We start from the raw sequence: 21010 nt of genomic DNA on the forward strand, positions 1-21010 counted from the left end.
CATAGATATCTAGTTCCATCCATTGAGGATCAATGGGGTAGAGTATGTTATATTGCTCAGATAAAATAGTACATGGGTAGCATTTGGACTAGTTCCTCATTATTGTTAGATGTTGCTCACGCCATTGGTGGATCTTTCTCTATCCCTGGTGTAGCATATATATATATATATATATATATAGTATCCTTATATTTGTGGTCAATGATTATTTAGATCTCATCAACTCTTTGGATGGTCACCCCTATCCATATATATCCATGTAGGTGTTTTGTGGTCATTGCCCATAGAAAAAATCGTAAGTTGTGTCCCCTCTGTATAATGCGTGTTGATTGTAATGATGTGTGAGCCTTTGAATCTTGATTAGGAATTGACCCTAGTTTGGGGACTCTATGAATAGTTCGAGGGAGATGTCTCCTCCAAATAGCATCTAGGTGTATTTTTGTGCTCATCTCAAATGATCATATTTCTTGAATATGCGTGTAAAAAGTGCAATTGGTACCAAATATGTGTATGTTCTTTGAGTTAATGCTTGGCTTCATAGAGCTCAATATGTCCATTAAAATTTTTGTACTACACATGCACAAAACCTCACTACTCCACAATGGTCACACCATTGAGATTTGGTGCATGCATACACTGAAGGATTCTACATTCTCGACTATCGTTGGGTAGCATATACTTGGATTTGTAGAAAAAACCAAGATCTTTAACGAGTTGCTTAGGCATACATACCCCTTCAAAAGTAAGTCGACCAATTTCTATATGATAGCACTTGAAAACACATGTAAAACTCTCAATATTTTACCACTCATAGCAATTCAAAAAGTATGCTTTTATAAACATAATGAATTTAGTCATGTAGATATGATCAATTTCTCGTCTTCAATACATTGTAAAGACTTGGTATTTGCAATATTTTGTTGAATGTTTGTTGTGTATGTAACATGTATTTATTTGTGCATGGATACATGTTGCACTAGTATCTTTGTCACAAGGTCAGAGTCAACCTTTGTTAGAGAGCCAAAATCCTACCCTTCTAGTCTCTTGATACATCTCCAATTTTAGATGCTTTCACCTTGAAATATCCCTTTATACTTGGATGCATGTGTACCCAAGGTGAAAAATGATAAGTACCAATGATCCATTTCCCTTCCTCATCTTTCCTATTAATCATTTCTATTGAAAAAATTTTCATCATTATCTCTAGCATTACAATCGAGACAATGCATGTAAAGAATCATATGTTATCAATAAATGATATGCATTTTAATACTCAGTGACTATCACAAATATGCCATACAAAACAACTATGGTATGAAGCGGCATTAGTATTTTTGTAATCAAACATAAACATCATAATTGAAATACAAATCCTTACATTGACACAAAATGAAAATTAAATATGAAAGCACCACATTGATCAACATATTTACACAAAAGAGAATGGAAAAAGTACTTAGAAAGATAATGGTGTAAAACTGGAAATTATAATGTTGAATGGTTTCAAAATTGACCTAGAAGATTGTATGAATACATGAATAATATATCATAGTGATTACAAAGATGACAACCAAATTGCATGTAATTTGAGCAAATACTTTTGACAAACACTTCAAATGATCTATGACCTAAATAGGCACTTTCAACTGTCACTTCAGCTTATTTGTGACCTAATAATGGTGCAAAAAAAGAAATCATTTTATCAAATAGTATCTCATTAGATTTGATACATTATGTGAATAAATAAATAATATGCCACATCAATTATATAAATGCTAGCAAAATGACACATAGATTTGAATAGACACATTAGACTACTACTCAAAATGATTTGTGAAGCTTGATTTCTAATAGAACCAATTTATCTAACAAAAAAAAGGCACTCACCACAACAAAGTAGATTATCTTCGTATTATTATCACTATGATAGTGTTTTTTATTGAATCTAAGATACCCTAAAGGCCCATACTCTACATATCACTATATTATATAGAGCATAGATACTCCATTATATCTTCTCGATGTTAGGGTAAAGGTAAAAAAGGCCGGCCACACAAGAGAACTATCAACAACACCAAAAATATAGATCTCAGAGATTGATATCTACTAGTTAGTTGGATGACTTAGGATACTCTACTATTTTTGGGTGTCAATCATGGAAAGTCCATAAGGGATCATTTCTTGTTCTTGAAGGGAGCCAAATGTGGCATTTTGTAGCCCCTTTACATATCTTCTCTTAAAAATTATGTAGTTATACTAATCAAACAACGAAATGTATATTTTGGCATCCTTGATTGAGATATATGTCGAAGAAAGGAATGTAAATGCAATCTTCTTTGGGTTGCTTGTCTTCTCTTGAATTTTTGATTTTTCTATTTGTGAGCATTACATGTATGGAAAGCATGCATGTTCAACCCCCATAAGAAAAACCTTAATATAAAAAGGAGCAAGCCACTTGACCTAGTGCATAGTGATATATGTGGGTCTATGCCTACAAAGTCTATACTAGGGGGCATCCTATTTTATCACATTCATTGGCAACACAACTAGAAAAGTGTGAGCTTTCACTATCATGGGTGAAAAAGATGAGGCTTTATCTAGTTTGCAATTTTTTTTGACAATTATAGAAAATCAAGATGGCAAGATACTTAAGTGTCTCAAAAGTGATAATGGTGGAGAATATGTCTTTGATGAGTTTAGAAAATTTTGTGAAGCAGAGGGGATAAAAAAGGAGCCCACTACATCTGGTAGTCTCAGCCAAAATGTATTGTACAGCATATGAATAGGATGATAAATGAAAAAATGTTCAGTATGTTATCTAATGTTAGCCTTACTCAAGGACTTTAGGCTAGGGCTTTGGCAACTCATGTACATTTGATAAATAGGTTTCCTAATACTACTTTGGATGGTAGCATTCATGAAGAGGCATGGTCAAGCAAGAAGTCCTCTTATGATCGCTTAAGAGTGTTTCGTTGTGTGAAGCTTATGTGTATGTAGCATAGGAAAAGCACACCATGTTAGAACCAAAATCCACTCTATATTTATTTTTGGGCTATGGAAAGAGTGGCATGAGAATTAGCCACTTAACTTCATGTGACTTGAACACCATAGAAAATGGAACTTGTTGGAGCAAATCAAGTAGCTTTAAAAATATTGCAATTCCATCAACTAGTCAAAGTCATCACGACGTGTCAGACGACCATTCATGGCACAAGAACTCTCTCCCCTTGAAGGAATCTTCCCTCTCCCTTGCAATCCATTGAATTGCTTGGAATGGTCAGGTCCTCGTAATGTAATACTTATGTGTGATTGGTTGACTATAAGTGAAGGGTCCCTCCACTGCAAGAAAGAAAACTTGCATGTGGAGGGGCTCTTAACTTGAGTAAATTTGCCCACTTTTAAGTTCATATGTGTGGATTTATTTCTTTTATATATATATATATATATATATATATATATATATATATATAACTATCACTATGGGATATGAAAAGAAAATCAATTCCTCCATTTTATGCATCATCTCCACACACACACACACACACACACACACACACACACACACACTCTCTCTCTCTCTCTCTCTCTCTCTCTCTCTCTCTCTCTCTCTCTTTGTGAGTCTTATCCAAGGGCATTTGCAAACATCTACACCTTCTTTGTGGTGCGCCGCCATAAATATAATTGTGTGTGTGTGTGTGTGTGTGTGTGTGTGTAGGAACATGAGTCCCTCTCTCATAGGTAGTTGTGTATTTCATTGTAGGAGTCTCCAAAAGTAGGCATGCATGCACTGTAGGAGTCTCTTTGATATGTATGTGGGGCATTAACACCTCACGTGGTGCTGTCACACTACAAAAATGAGACTATAATGATAAGCTTTGGGGAGTGTCCAATTGCCTACCTAAAGGCTATGGACATGGCTTTGCTAACCTAATGGAGTTCACATAGTTCATCCTATAGTGCATGTAGGTCCCTTTAAGAGGTAGCCTTCCCTTAGAGAGATGGGACTCTATCCAAGAATCTATCCAATTTGGAATTTGATGTAATTGTTGAGGACAAGTGGTAACGATGTAGTTGTTGAGGAGAAGTGGCTACCTCATCTTCTGTTCAAGAGGAACACAAGATCTCTAATGCATGAAAGAAAATATAAAGCTCTCCAAAGTCATTATAATGGCATCTACAAATCTAGCCATCAAAGTATCTTCCCCAATCTCGTATTGTTTATAGTGATTTGCTCCAATTTCCATAGGAATAGGTCAAATCTCCAAATGAATAGATTCTTTCAAGGTTCTTCATCTACAAGAAGGCCTTTAATGATTACTTGAATTGACATCACTCTACTTTAGAAATCCCAGGCAATGGTAGTCCAGACATGCTCCCATAAAGGAGCTTCTAATTAATGCTAAAAAAGAGACTAGCTAGAATTTTGAACCACTGTCAATCCCAATAAGAAAACTCAAGTATCCCATGTCAATCTTATTGTTATTTGTTAGATAACCAAATGAAGTGATTACAAGGTCTTCAAAGCCATATGCTTGTAGCAGTTGATAAGGGCATAGAAAACTATATAAATAACCTCCATATTAGCAACAACAAACAAAGTTGCAAAGCTTTCGGTAATATTTTGTCTTAGGAGAAACATTTGGAATCTTTTCAAAGATTCCTTGGAAAACTACCATTTTTTATATAATGAATCAAAATCCCATTTTTTGAGTCAATATATTGAAAAAATGATATGAAAATGACAAATCTTTTTGAACAGTGTCATATTTCTCATCTTGAAAAGTATCTTGATTTTGAAAGAAAAATTAAAAGGGGACAATAAGGGAAGTACATGAATTTTATCCATCACATAGAACTTATTATTTATATGAGACTCCGTATACATATGTTGGTGAGATTTTTAAACATTTTCTAAATTTATATTGATGGAAAAAATCATAAAAATTTCAACAAGAAGAGTTAGGAAAACAAGGATAAATTTCATTGTTGTAATGCATTTAGTCTTCTTTATCTTCCTCTTCTTCTGTTGCACCATCAATATCACTAGCTTTTGTCCATTCACCTTTTGAACTAGATGATGCATCCTCTTCTCTATTATCAACAAGAGCATTGCTTTCATCTATATGTAGACCTTGCTATTTCAAGTTTTTGGCTTTACTTCTAGTACATCTTCTTTTCCTAGACTCATCATGATGAGCACCATCATCATCATCCTTATGTAAACTAGGAACTTTCTCATTAATACTTGTAATGGTTGACTTTCTAAGATGTCCAATTGTTGTAAGGGAAAAATCATATACTAATATAGCCACCCCTTCAAGTTTCAATGTGCTTGTGCATTGGCTTGAAATTTCTCACTTTATTTTTGTTTTAGGAGTTCTTGTAGAGATCATGGCTAGTGTGTATGTACTTGTAAGTATCCAAAATGGATGACCCATCTCATAATCCTCACCTAGTGTTGCCACACGTGAGCCTACCTTAATACCATTAATATTACCCTATCATATTTTTGATAGCTTCTCAATTGTTGTTCTTGATCTTCTACTACCGATATATATCTTGCTCCTTAGGATGTAAGATCTTTTGGATCTCCTTTGACATTTCTACATTTCTCCTTGCAAGAGGATTTGTTGTACTCAAACTTTTAGGCCATACAAAAGTCTTTGTTAGCTGCCAATCATCATTTTGTATTTCTATAAGTATTTTCTCTTGGTCCCATAAGAAATCCTTCCACCAAGTCACATCCTATATACATGCATATTTCTTGATTTTTAAATAATTGCATTTCATTCTTGTATACATTTGGCACAGTCAACACTTCTTGGATGCTTCTTTGTTAGGGAGCTACTCCTTATTGAAAGAGAATTGCTTTCCATATAGATGTACTCTACCACTTTCCTTTTTTCTCTTTATTAGAAATGCATGTTGAAAGTTTAGGTCCTTTAACTTGTGCAAAGATTTTACATTTATTCCTTTCAAACATATGCAAAAGGATTGAAATCATATGTTTCTCTTAGGTTGATGATGACAACTCGTTTTGGTTTATAAGAATTCTGTATTATACACATCATTTGATCAATATGATCATGTGTAGGATACACAATCAAAAAATTCACTTTTACTTTTTGAAATTACCCCATGTGTACAAGCATATTAAGCTAGCCCAAAATGGTTTGATTTTTATTCTGTCTTGCTATGTTATTCAACTGCAATTATAGAACATGTGGTAAAGCACCTTCCTAGCTAGAGAGCACAATGTTCAGAATTGTGATCGTAGGGTTAGGATCATTATGAACATTTGGATAAGTAAAGAATAATTTAGGGTGAACTCTTCCATAATGAAAGGTGAGAAGGATCGAAGCTTGCTTGGAAGTGAGCTATGGCAGAGAGAAGAGCGAGAAGAGAGAGAGACACAAATGGGAACTCCAACAGCCACAATGTGTGTCCGGGCCTTCCTTTATTCAAACTGTCACTAAAAGAATAAAGAATAAAGTGACGGTGACGGGCGCTCGCCATTTGCAGTTTGCAGTGGCGGGTACTAACAGTGTAGTAATACACGTGTGGCTAGGAATATGCGCCTTTACCCCCAACAACCTCCCACTTAAAGGTGAATTTTCCCCAGTGAGGAGTGAAAAGAAAAAGAAAAAAATACAGTACAACGTACACATGTACAATAGGATGAGGAAAAATGTCATCCCATTCAACGCCCATCAATCTATTGAGGAAGGCAAAGCGCTCAGTAGTGAGGCTTTTTGTGAGTAGATCTGCAAGATTTTTGTCAGTGGAGATCTTGACAAGGTCAATAGACTTGTCCTCCACGACCCCACATATGAAGTGATACCTTACCTCAATGTGTTTCGTCTTCGCATGGAAGACCGGATTCTTGGATAGCTGAATAGCACTCATAGAATTCGAATGTAACGTAGGTCTATCAATCCCAATGTCATGAACCAAACGACCCAACCATATGGCCTCCTTGCAAGCCTTGGTGGCCGCAATATACTCGGCCTCAGTGATAGAGAGAGCCGTACACTTCTAAACCCTGGACATCCAATACACAACACCTCCAGCATAGGTAAAGACATAGCCGCAAGTGGACTTCCTACTATCTGCATGTTTTGCATAATCAGAGTTTGTGAGGCCCACAACTCCTGTATCTTGGCTACCATAGCAAATACACATATTTGTTGTGCCCTTTATGTATCTCATGATACCCTTTACGGCATCCCAATGCTTTTTGCTATGTGTAGCCATATAGTGTGGCACAACACCAACTACAAAGGCAATATCTGGACAAGTGGCTATCATGGCATACATCAAACTGTAGATGATGCATAAGGGATCTTGATCACCTCAGCTCTCTGCTCATCCATTTGAGGACAATCAATCTATGAAACCTTCACATAAGAAGGTAATGGACAGCCAATAGGCTTTACATCCTGCATGCGGAAACGCTCAAGGGCTTTATGAATGTACTCCCTTTGTGAGAGGTAGAGTAGTCCTTGATGCCTGTTGCGCTTAATGCGCATACCAAGAATGTGAGAGGCGTGTCCCAAATCCCTCATCTCCAAGCTTTTCTTTAGCTGAGATTTAAGAGCATCCAGCTCATCATGAGCTTTCCCTGCTATCAGCATATCATCCACATAAAGTACCAAAATAAGCAATGAGCCATCACGGGCTTTCTTCTTGTAAAGACATGGATCCATAGCACTTCTGCTGTAGCCCTGTGACTGCATAAAGGCATCAGACTTATGATACCACTCCCTAGGTACTTGCTTCAAGCCATAAAGACTTTTCTTCAACTTGCACACAAGGTGCTCCCTCCCAGGTTCTGCAAAGCCCTTAGGCTGCTCCATGTATATCTCATCAAGCAAATCCCCATGCAAGAATGCAGTCTTGACATCCATCTGGTACAAGTCCAAGTCAAGCTGCGCGACTAAGGCCAAAACCAAGCGTAGGGTGGTCATCTTGACCACACGAGAAAAGATTTCATCAAAGTCAACTCCATGCTCCTATTTAAACCCTTAGTGACAAGTCTTGCCTTATAAGATGGCTTGGGGTTTCCAGGGGTACTTTTCAGCTTGTACACCCATTTGCATGGCAAAGTATTCTTGCCCTGAGGCAAGGTAACCAAATCCCAAGTGATATTCTTGTGCAAGGAGTCTATGTCAGACTGCACAGCCCTCTCCCAGGAGTGACTACCACCCCTACGCATAGCCTCATTATAGGTGAGAGGCTCTCCTACATCTATAACCAAGACATAATGCATAGAGGGGTCAAATCTATCAGGTGGATGTCTATCTCTAGTAGACCCGCTCTGCGGCCGGTCCAAAACCCTAGCCATGTGTACCAATTGTTGTTGCAGGCTGTCCAACTGGCTGTGCAGGAGCACGTGGCTCCTCTTGGAATATAACCCTGCGTATCTCTACCACCTTCTCAAGCAGCCTATGCATCGTGTCTTCATGGAAGACTACATCACGATTGCGGATGACTTTCCACGCTTATGGATCCCAAAGGTGGTAACCCATCTCGCATGCATCCCCATAGCAAGGGAAAATGCATTTGACACTCTTAGGATCCAACTTAGTACGCTTTTCTTTGAGCACATGGTAGAATGCCTCACATCCAAAGACACATAGATGCGTATAAGATGGAGGTTTCCCAATCCATACGTCCTCTGCAACCTGGAAATCCAAACCACTAGAAGGTGATATATTTATGACATGTACAGTTGTACTGACTGCCTTAGCCCAAAAGCTCTATGGTAAGCCTGCATGGCTAAGCATATTGCCTACGCACTCCTGGATGGTTCTATTCATCTTCTCAGCCAAACCATTTTGGGGTGGGGTATAGGGGGCGGTCAACTGATTTTTAATACCCCTCTTGTCACATAGTTGCTCAAAAGCACGTGACACATATTCTCCCCCATTGTCAGTCCTAAGGAATTTCAGCCTATGCCCAGTCTAGTTCTCAACCAATGCAAGTCATCTCTGAAACACATCCAAGACTTCAAACTTAAGCTTAATGGGGTAAGCCCAGACTTTACGCAAAAAATTGTCAATGAACGTCACAAAATACTTTGCACCACCCATAGACTGATAGGGCATGGGCCCACAGACATTCGAATGTACCAATGCCACGGGCTCACTCATGCATGTCCTACCAGACTTCTTATGCGTATTCTTACTCTGTTTGCCATAAAGACAATGCTCACATGAATCAAAACATGCATAGTCACGGTGCGGTAAGTACTGCAAACCAGAAAGCATTTTCATTCCTTTCAAGGACATATGGCCCAAATGGGCATGCCAAAGAGATACATGTGGGATGGAACTCACTGACAAAACATGGTCAATAGATGACCCATCAACTACAAGAGGATAGAGGCTGCCAGCTTTGGCACCTCTAGCAAGCACAAGTCTGCCCACGAGTGATCTTCCAAGCAGAATCCCCAAATAAAACATGAAACCCAACATCATCAAGCTTCCCTGCAGACATAAGACTACATGTAAGCGCATGCACGTGACGTACATCCTGTAACAGAAAAGTATTGCCAGTAGAGAACTACAGCTGTACGTTCCCAATGCCAATAATAGCAAGTGACCTATCATCACCCAAGCGAACTGAAGCAGAGATAGTGCAGTAGGAGTGGAACCACTCACGACATGGTGTAACATGAAATGCAGCACCAGAATCTAAAAGCCATCACTGCACATACATAGAGTGAACATTAGTCAACAATGTAGCATCACAAGAACTAGCTGCAAGTATGTACTCCTCATCGAAGTCATCAGTCTGCATGACATTTATCTCCTCAATTTTCACACTGGATTTCGCAGGCGTAATGCTGCAATCAGAGGACTTTTCCTGTACTTTGTCTTTCCCCTTCTCTTTGTGCTTCTCATTGTGCAATTCATGACATTGTGGGCGTATATGACCCTTTTTGCCGCAATGATGACATGTCACATTAGCATTTCTCCCATGAGACTTGCTGTATGACTTACCATGCAACTTAGACCTAGACTTCTGTGAGTCTCTGCCATGGCCATTTCCACGGTCATTCTTGCCATTACCATCTCTGCCTCTAACAGTCAAAGCATGCGACACACGAGAGGCATCCAAGTTCTTACAGTTGATCTCTTCCTGTTGCAGAAGAGCACTCTCTACATCAGGCAAGTTCAAAATAGTAGTAGGAGTACATAAGGCAGTGTAGAATACATTCCATGACTCACTTAGAGTCCCAAGAAAAAACAATGGAGTAACCTCATCATTAAAGGTAATACCTTGCAAAGTCAAGTTCTTGAGAATAGCATGGAGCTGGCTCAAATGAGCAGACATTGTCATATTCTCGTTCATGCACACGCCCATAAGCTGCTTCAGCCACCCAATACATCTGACTTGCTGGACTTTTCTTGTCATAGAGGTTCTTAATTTTATCCCAAAGCTGCCAAGCACTCTGTGCTTCCTCAACCATTGTAATGCACCTGTTCAGTGAGAGACAAGATGAGGGTGGACTTGCATAACTCATCAAGCTCATCCCATTTGGCATTAGTCATAGTTTTAGGCTGCTCACCATGCATCCTTAGTGACTTTATCTACGATTTTTGCACCAATACCTGCTAAACTTGGCTCTTCCAATAGGCATAATTCATACCCTCAAGCTTAGTGATATTGAAGATAGAACTGTCAGTGGAAGAAGAACCCATAATGTAGTCCAAAACAATGCAGATAGTTCAAAATTGTTTGCTTTTTTCTCTTATAAACAACAAAAAAATACCACCAAAATCAAGGCAAAATGACCACAAAGTGATAGGTAATGTAGCCCACCAAGTACCATCAGAAGTACATAAAATTAGGATGATTCAGCATGAAAATTCCACATCAGTCCATACACAAGTGCTTGCCGTAATAAATTATAGCCAAGTACAATAAGAGCGAACTATAGGAAAAATCAATGCACCAAGTCAACCACGGACTGTCAAAGCATAACCAGCATTAAGAAGACATAAATCAACATATGACAGTCATGCGAACATTGAGAAAACACCCAAGTATGTCAAATGAATCCGTCAGTAAGTCGGCACACCCCCTATGTAATAGGGCAAAGTGTATACAACACTAGCAAGACCTGACACAAAGAGGTGTATGCTCAGGGAGTGCAAAGCCCAAATCAGCCCAAGTACATGTATGCGGACCATGGCATATCAACCATGCAACATCCAAGTGAAGAAGATCCCAGTCTCAGAAGACTCAAAGCTCAATAGCATAAACTACCTGCTCAATGTCTGTCAAACATCCAATGATGCTCCCACTAGCACAAAAGCCGTATGGATCAAGTCAAGAAGCTCAAGAAGGGCATATGAGAGGACCAGTGAGATGAAAGATCCAAGACTAGACATCAATAAGACATCATGAGCATATAGGCTTTGTAGCCTCCAATTAGAGCATCCATAGATATCAACTATATCCCAAAAACAACTCTGGCAAGCCAATAAATATCCCAAGTAAGTTCTCGGAAGCGAGATGTAAGCCAAGACAAGGCACTAGTAGCAATCGGCTCCAAACAATGTAAATACCATGTAGTAGGACATAGGCCAAGCATGTCAAGACCAGTTAGACATAAGTAACATACATGCCATATGTACATCCAAGACGGAGCATTAAATGCATTCCAAAGCTGAGCTCAAGCTCAAATGAAGATCCGGAACCAAAGACAAGCTCGATGTCATACCTCGAAGGTCAATACTTAATTGCATATCCCAAAGACATAGCCTGAAACCAATAGGCATAACCAAATTGGAGGTAAAATAACCTGTCAACCAAGGTAGCATAAATCCCAACCAACAATGAAGTGTCCACATCCAAATTAAGGCTCAATAGCTCTCAAATAGCATATTCAAGCATAAACCATGATGACCAAGCATCAATACATCCAACATGACACTCGAATGTCAACAAAGAGCATTATGCATAAGCCGTCCCTAATAAAACCTTGCTGCCCAAACAATGTACAGCTGTAAATCCCTGCATAAATCGAGTTATGGAAGCTCAAACTAAGTCCCAAAGCATCTCAAAACATTGGGCAAACATCCCCAAAGTATTTGGGCATCAAATATCAAGCCTCGGGAGCATCACATAAGCTAAGAGCATGACATTTTCTTAATGTAAATCAACTCAGATCTGTTGCAAAAAATGATATGATCAGAATTTGGCAAATCTAACATCACCATCACATCTGGAGAGTGCAAAAACCCCAAGTTAGACTCTTACCTTACCTAGTTGGGTCCGGGATGCCTAAGATATGAGAAAAAATGGGATTTTTGAGCCAGTTTTTGAAACATGTGCAAAAAAAACGTGAGCTAACTGTGGGGCCTGTGGATTATACTGAGGATAAGGGAGCAAATGGGGGCATACAAGGTGCCCAATGAAGCCAAGGAACACCTGCAAAGAGCCTATGAGGGCTGGGGAGGCGGGAGATGAAATCTTACCTCGGGGGGAAGAAGCCATGGCTAGCATTGAAGCTCCAAGCTATAGGTCTTCAATTCGGGCTAAAGTAATGCCGGGCCAAGCTCCATGATCAAGCTCTAATCCAAAGCTCTGATACTAGTTGAAAGGTGAGAAGGATCAAAGCTTGCTTGGAAGTGAGCTATGGTGGAGAGCAAGAGCAAGAAGAGAGAGAGACACAAATGGGAACTCCAACAGTCACAATGTGTGACCAGGCCTTCCTTTATTCAAATTGTCACTAAAGAATAAAAAATAAAGTGACGGTGATGGGCACCCACCACCTGCAATGTGCACTGGTGGGTACTGTCAGTGTAGTAATACATGGGCAGCTAGGCAGAGGTGCCTTTATCCCCAACACATAATACACAAGGCATCCCACTAAATGCATTTGTATAAGACTTTCTTCATTGACATCCTTTGGAAGAGGAGAAAAAAGGAGGTAATCATGACTTCTTTTAGTCCATACTATCACAATGACAAGTCCAATATATATTTGTGGTATACCAAAACACTTATGCCTATGGTGCGTGGCCTTCTTTCTCTTTGTTGTTTGCTCCTCCCTATGAATTTGTAGTGCTTCCTCTAGAAGAGGAGAAAAAAGGTGGTAAGTATGACTTCTTTTAGTCCATACTATCACAATGACAAGTCCAATATATCTTTGTGGTATACCAAAACACTTATGCCTATGGTGCGTGGCCTTCTTTCTCTTTGTTGTTTGCTCCTTCCTATCAATTTGTAGTGCTTCCTTTGCCATTGCAAGCTCCTTTTCATTCTTTTGTGGAGCTTTTAAACTTGGACAAATGTTGCAAACTCCCATTTCGACTTTCCTTGGGATTGATACATTATTAAAGAAAGACTTTCATAATTTGGTAAAATGTGGATAGCTAACAAACTTGTATACATTTTGAACAATGACTTGCTTGTAGATGAAATATACTTTAGCCCTAGTAGAGTTATTTGCAAGATGCAAACTCCTAGTTATTGTTGCTTGCATAACTTCACAATGTGCCTTAAAGTACATTTCCATCAAAGAAAATGCAACCTTGCCTAAAGGACCGATGATAACATTTGGCTCAAGTTTGTATTCATCATCTTAGATATCCTACATTTGACTCTTTTCAAGACAAGTATTACTCAGGCTCAAGCCTATTTTAAAAGCTATCTTGCAATGATTGATTAAGAATAGGTAGATCAAGCAATGACTTGATTAAGAATAGGTAGGTCAAGTAATGATTAAGTACATTTCAAGACAAGTAATGACTTGATTAAGAATAATGATTGATAAAAGTAGGTAAACTTGTTGCAATGCATCAAGTTGTTGTGAAAATACTAATGTAAGATGAGTAATGTACCAATCATCATGCCCACGATTGCAATTGTTTCTATATCAATCACGATAAGAGTCACTTATATCATCAAGATGATCATAACCATCACATTCCATCATGAAAAGGGTTGTAATAGCAAAATCAACGTCAAGCTTATCACCAATTCCATAATTAAATGGCCATTAAAATCCAAACCATGAAAAAGAAGAAGGCTAAGAGATGACAATGACCATAATTCTCCATAGTGTCCAACATCTCGAAAGTGATAATAGTACATCCAAGGCAGCATCCATTCCTTGACTCCCCTACATTGGTGCTTCACTCCTAGTGATCGATTCGAGTGCTTCCTCCTTCAGCCCTTTGCTGTATACACAGTCCCAGGACTGTCAAAGCAGGGTAGCACTTGACATTTACTGTTTAGTGCTTCTTGACATTGCCCGTTTGATGCCTATTGATGCGTGGATGTTATGGGATGCTATGTCTATGCTTTAGGACGGATTTGGAGCAGATTTGAGCACCGTTTGAGCTTCCTATAATAGTAAATTGCTTGCTGTAATACAATGGGCTGAAGCTCATTTACTTGGTGTATGAATTAGTTCATGGATACGGGGTGCTTCGTGGAGGTTTGAATGATCATATTGATATATCTGGAGGTTGTCAAATGCTTCTTCTTGGTTTCGGAATGCTTTTGATCTTGTATTAAGCTCCGACTTGGTTGTTCTTCACTGGAATTCAGCTTTAGTTGGCATGCTTTAGACTGGTCTATGCCTATTGTCACGGCTTGATATTTAGGCTTCTTGCATTTATGCTTTGGTCAAATATGGATGCCACTTGGTTTGCCCATGCTTGACAGTTACTTGGAGCTTCCTCTTCAGATGTACTTGAGCATTTTGGATCTACTGGGCATTCCCTTTGGTTGTCCGTTACATGCTCTTTGGATGCTTCAGGCTTATGCTTTACGGGTCTATTGGGATTTATGCCCTAGATGTACCCTACTGGGATTTGGCATGTTTGATGCTATGTATTTGATGTATTAGAGCATTGCTTGCTCTCTTTGCATTCGACTTCACTTCCAGTGGGAGCCTCTTGGTATATTTGGATGTACATAGAGTCTTATTTACAGATGAGCTTGAGCTTGTGGGACAGTTACATGCATTTGCTCTATTGAGAGCTTTATGTCTGCAGTTTGTCTGTAGTGGCCTGATTTGATAAGCCTATTGGGGCATGCACCTATATCTGTCACAGGTTTGTCAGCTTTGTATGCATCTTGGATGGTTATGTATTGAGCTTCTTGCTCTATCAGTTATGCTTGTGCTTGGCCTCTTCTCTTACCTCGAGACCCATTACATGCATGACTTCTGGACCTATGAGATGTCTCTTGCCTGACAGGTTATTGGTTTGATAGTTCTTGGTACCTTCTTGCCCTTGAAAACTCACTTTTGGATGTATCTTGCTATCTGGCAGTTGCAGTGACATATGTATCAGTGATTGCTTCATTTTGGAACAATTTTACATATTGCTATCATTTATTACAACAAGCTGAAATTTGCAGATTTTGAGCACTCCTATGAGAGTAATGCTTACTATTTGATGTTATCTTGGTCACATTTGGTGGATGGGTGCTTCTCTTAGTGAAATCCACCCTTTCAACCAGTTTTAACAGTGGTTTTAGTGCATTTTCTGCTAGTTACAACAACTTGCAGTTTTTTCTTTTTGCTTTGATTTGGGACAATATAGCTGGTACATCTGAAAGATACAACTCTCTTTAACATTGCCAAGTTGGATGGTACCAACTGTGTAAAATATTACATGGCGCAGCGAATAGAATCTGAGAAAGAGATAGAGAGTACACAACAGATAAGAGGAGAATCAGTAAATTCTTTAACTCCAAACAACTGATACAAAGATGGCTTTGTCCACCCGTGCGCTTCCATTGTGTGAAGCTTAGATGGCGATCTAGACAGAAGATAGGTTGAAGAGCTTAAGGCTAGTTGGAACAACAACTCTGACTGGGTGAAAGATGAGTGAGAGATGGCTGCGAAGGGGTTTAGCTTTTATAGCCCGCGAAGGTCGTTAGGTCGGCCTGCTGACCGACCTACCATATGAGCCTCCACTAGTCGGCCAGGGAATATTCCAGGGAATATTCCCTTTACCATCGGGCTGGGGGGGCTACCTTGTACTCTGCTTCGGTAGAAGACAATGCCACTATTGGTTGCTTCTTACTAATCCAAGAGGAAATTCCTGAACCCAAAGAGAAACAATAACCAGAAACTGACTTCCTGGAATCAATGTCTCTTGCCCAATCTGAGTCACAGTTCCCCACAAGAGAAGTTCCGAAACTGTATGTGATACCATAGTCAAGAGTTTTCTTCAAGTATTTGAGCACCCGCATCCCAGCCTTCCAATGAATCTCATGAGGTTTGTTTGAGAACCTGCTCAAAACACCAACATCAAAACTGATATCTGGTCTGGTGTTACACAAGTAGATCAGACTGCCGACCAACCTCCTATACCTCCCAATGTCTACTAGTGCTGATGTATCCTCGATGGATAACTTTGCATTCACCTCCATAGGTGTAGCTATCTCCTTGCACTCGGTCATGTCAAATGCCTTCAAGATCTCCCATGCATACTTCTTCTGAGAGATGAAGATATTTCCTGGCTCTTGCCAGACTTCAATCCCCAAAACAATAGTGCAGCAAGCCCAAGTGTGTCATTTCAAACTCAGAACTCAAAGCCTTTCGAGTTTGGTTGATCATATCTTCATAGTCACCTGTAATAAGAAGGTCGTCCACATATAGGACAATCACTACAGACTTTTTACCATCCCTGTAAACATACAAGTTAGCATCTGAGGCACATCTTTTGAAGTTTAGGTTTAAAAAGAACCTATCTATCCGCTGGTACCATGCTTTGGGGGCTTTTTTTAGCCCATACAATGCCTTCTTCAGTTTACACACTTTGTTCTCAGAATGGGGGGCCTCAAACCCTGGTGGCTGAGCCACGTACACCTCCTCCTTGAGGTCACCATTTAAGAATGCTGACTTAACATCCATTTGGTACACTGGCCACTTCTTGTGGGCAGCCACTGCAAGTACCGTGCGAATAGTGGTCATTCTAGCAATTGGGGCAAATGACTCTTGAAAATCAAACCCTTCAACTTGTGAAAATCCTTGGGCAATAAGTCTAGCTTTGTACTTTTCTAAGGTACCATCAGCCTTGTACTTTACCTTCCAGATCCATTTGGTGCCAAAAACCTTCCGCTTTGCTGGTCGATCCACTAGCTCCCAAGTGTCATTCTTCATTATGCTGTCATACTCCGCCTCCATAGCAGCCTTCCATGATGGATCTGCAAGTGCTTCTTCTAAGTCAGTTGGCTCCTTTACTTCTCTCATAATCTCAACCATCAAGGCCATATTGACTATGTGAGCAGAAGCCCTCCTTTGGTCCTCTATTCTCTAAAACCTCCTTGGTTTGTCTGCCTTCTCCTCAACAGATGCAGGCATAGGATTATTGTGGTCATAGAGCTGCTTCACGCAGCGCGACAATGGCTTTTCCGGTGGGGTGATGTCAAGTTGGTGAACTTTTTCCTCATCATCTGAAGATGATGCTTCCTCCTCCTTAAGGATAGGGATAGCTCTCGGGACAGGTTCATAGTGGACTACTTCTTTGCTTGATGATAAAGTGGAAGAACTTGCCTTCTCCTCCTCCATTGTATGCGGCTCCTCCTTGAACACCACATCACGGCTCGCGATGATTTTCTTTGCCTCTTGGTCATATAATTTGTAAGCCTTCTGCTCATCACTATAACCCAAGAAGATATATTTTCTGCTTTTTGCTTGTAACTTGTTTCTCTTCTCATCTAGAACATGTGTATAACATTCACATCCAAAAATTCTGAAATGTGAGACAGATGGTTTCTTACGAGTGTAAGCCTCATGGGGTGTTTTTCCCTTGAGAGCCTTTGTGTAGCTCCGATTTAGAATGTAGATTGCAGTATTAACAGCTTTAGCCCAAAAATGGTTAGGCAATCCCTTGCCCTTTAGGATGCATCTTGCCATCTCCAGAATGGTGCGATTCTTGCGTTCCACAACACCGTTCTGCTGAGGTGTGTGAGGCGTCGTTAATTGACGCTTGATCCCTTTGCTCTTGCAAAAGCCTTCAAACTCCTTTGAGTTGAACTCACCACCACCATCTGTTCTAAATTTCTTCATACTTTTCCCTGTTTCATTCTCAACAAGTATTAGCCATTCTTTAAACTTACCAAAAGCTTGAGCCTTATCACGAAGGAAGTACACCCACATCTTCCTACTGTAGTCGTCGACAATCAACATAAAATAAGAAGATCCCCCCAAGGCCTGTGTAGGCATCTTACCACACAAGTCAGCATGCACCAACTCTAGAGGAGCCTGTGCTCTATTCTTGCTTTCTTGTGGAAATGCCTTTCTCTGTTGCTTGCCCATCATACAAGCTTCACATGGTTCCTTCAATTCAGTTATTGTAGGTAGGTGAGCAACCATATCTTGCTTTTGCATCTCCTTCAATACTGCAAATCCGATGTGTCCAAACCTTTCATGCCAAAGCTTACTTGTGCCCACTCCAGCGGTGACTGTAAGAGCACTTAGCTCATACAGATTATTCCTTCTTTCTCCTTTGCCAACAATTGTGCCAGCACTATCAATAATTTCTGCACCTGTCTTCTTGAACCTCACTTCATGACCAATATCAGTTATGGCAGCAATTGATAATAGATTTCTCCTGATTTTGGGAACATACAACACATTTGAAAGCTTTTTGACTTCACCATTTGCAGCAACAAAAGAAATAGTACTTGTGCCTGCAGCAGGGCATTTAGCATCATTTTCAACCGTCACATTGATGGATTCTTGTAGAGGCTGCATAGAACTATATAGAGCTTTCTTGTTGGTCATGTGACGGGAGGCCCCACTATCCAACACCCATGAGTCAGTGGTAGATTCTTCTTGCGCCGAGGAGCACACTTCCTCAATGGTCGCCATGAATAATTCCAACTCTGCTTCAGCCGTATTGGCTGTCTCTATCCCTTTACTTTTAAGGGTACCATTCTTTTCATCTGCCTTCTTGATACGACAATCTGCAATTGCATGTCCTTTCTTCTTGCAATAGAAGCACTCTCCTTGAAACTTCTTCTTGCTGCCCTTCTTCTTTTTGTCACCATCATTTTTGGTGGAGGAAACACCTTTGCCTTTTGCATTGGCAGAGAATGCAGCATCTCCATTGTTGCTTCCTTCTCGGGCTTTCAGCCTCAACTCCTCCTCCATTAATAATGCACAAAACTCCTCAAAAGTCAAAGCTTGAGGTCTCACCTGAGTATTAAGGGCAGTTACTAGTCCATCAAACTTTTGTGGACAAATCCGAAGACACCTCCGAGCTAGCTCTTCGCTAGTCTTTTGTATCCCAGCGCCAGCCATCTGGTCGCGCAGATTCTTAATCCGAGTGATGAATGCTTCAACCGTCTCTCCTTTAGCAAAATTCTCCACTGCTAGTTGATTCTCCAAGTTTTGAATCCTTGTTTGGTTTCGTGTTTCATACTGACTCCTTAGTACATTCCAAGCCTCTGACGCTTTGGTTGTATACTGAATCAAAGTCAAAACATTGTCAGAACAGCTTGTAACTAAGGCACACAATGCATCTGCATTCCTTCGTTTCCAAGCTCGTAGAAGATCTGCATTCGGAGGAATCATCACACTAGGATTTGATGGGTCGGGGGTAGGCTGTGGTTCTGCGTCAATCCCCAACACAGTCTCCAGAAGCTCATAAGAATGAAGGATAGTTGTAATTTTGAACTTCCACAAGGTGTAGTTTGTACCATCTAACTTGCCTTTGCTGAAGGTTGGTGGACGAATCCTCAGTGTTTGAATAGCCAGTACAGCAGCACCACCTCCTGCACCGCTTCCTAATGTGCCAGAACCTCTTCCCCGAGTCGACATAGTTTCTCTTTGGTATTGAAGCCTTTGCCTCTTGCACGCTCTCCGATCTCTAGAGCCCCTTGGGCTCTGATACCATGTAAAATATTACACGACGCAGAACAGAATCTAAGAAAGAGATAGAGAGTACACAACAGATAAGCGGAGAATCAGTAAATTCTTTAACTCCAAACAACTGATACAAAGATGGCTCTGTCCACCCATGCACTTCCACTGTGTGAAGCTTAGATGGCGATCTAGACAGAAGATAGGTGAAGAGTTTAAGGCTAGCTGGAACAACTCTGACTGGGTGAAAGATGACTGAGAGATAGCTGCGAAGGGGTTTAGCTTTTATAGCCCGCGAAGGTCGTTAGGTCGGCCTCCTGACCGACCTACCATATGAGCCTCCACTAGTCGGCCAGAGAATATTCCAGGGAATATTCCCTTTACCATCGAGCCAAGGGACCCCTGCCAGGGGGGCCGTTGGCCCCCCTGGGACCCCCCAGCCAAGGGCTGCTTCCGCGGCCCCCGGACCCCACAATAGGGGCCCCTTTTAACTCCCTTACACCGCAACTCGATGCAATGCGCCTCGAGTTGCTACCAGCTTAACCACTCCGTCTAACCCAAAGATTAGACCCACAGCAGTCACCTTTTCATCTGGTCACATAGACCTCATCTGATATACAAGTCAGGACTCAACCAATGTCCGGGCTCACATTTGGCTTGTCCTCATAATGGGGGCCTTACAACTTTGAGCACCATGGATCATTGGTAGCACCTAATGAGGGTGGGGCATTGATCATATCTAACACTATGGGTATTGGAAGTCCCAAATATGGCAGGTTTTGGTGTAGAAGTTGTAGATTAAACCCTTGTGTTTCAAGGGTGTCAAACATAAGGATATGGATGATGATGATGTTTGGATGGAAGTTGATGAGCTATGCAAGTCTACCATTATTTTGTCACTCTCAGAAGAGGTCCATCATAATGTTGTTGAATATGAAAATCAGAGTGCATGGGATTTATGGGAGAAGATTCAAGAGTTCTATGCGCAGCAGAGTCCTGCGTCACAGATGTATTGGCTGAAGCAGTTAATGGATCTTTGCATGAAGGAGGGGACCTCCCTTTCATCTCATTTCAGTCAATTTCATGCTACCATGAATAGTTTGTTGTCACAGGGTATTGAGTTCAAAGACAACTTGCACCCGTTGTTTCTGCTTGGCACCTTGCCTG

This window comes from Lygodium microphyllum, chromosome 17 (genome assembly GCF_053477565.2).
Source record: "Lygodium microphyllum isolate KBCC chromosome 17, Lygodium_microphyllum_v1.1.10, whole genome shotgun sequence".
Classification (NCBI taxonomy): domain Eukaryota; kingdom Viridiplantae; phylum Streptophyta; class Polypodiopsida; order Schizaeales; family Lygodiaceae; genus Lygodium; species Lygodium microphyllum.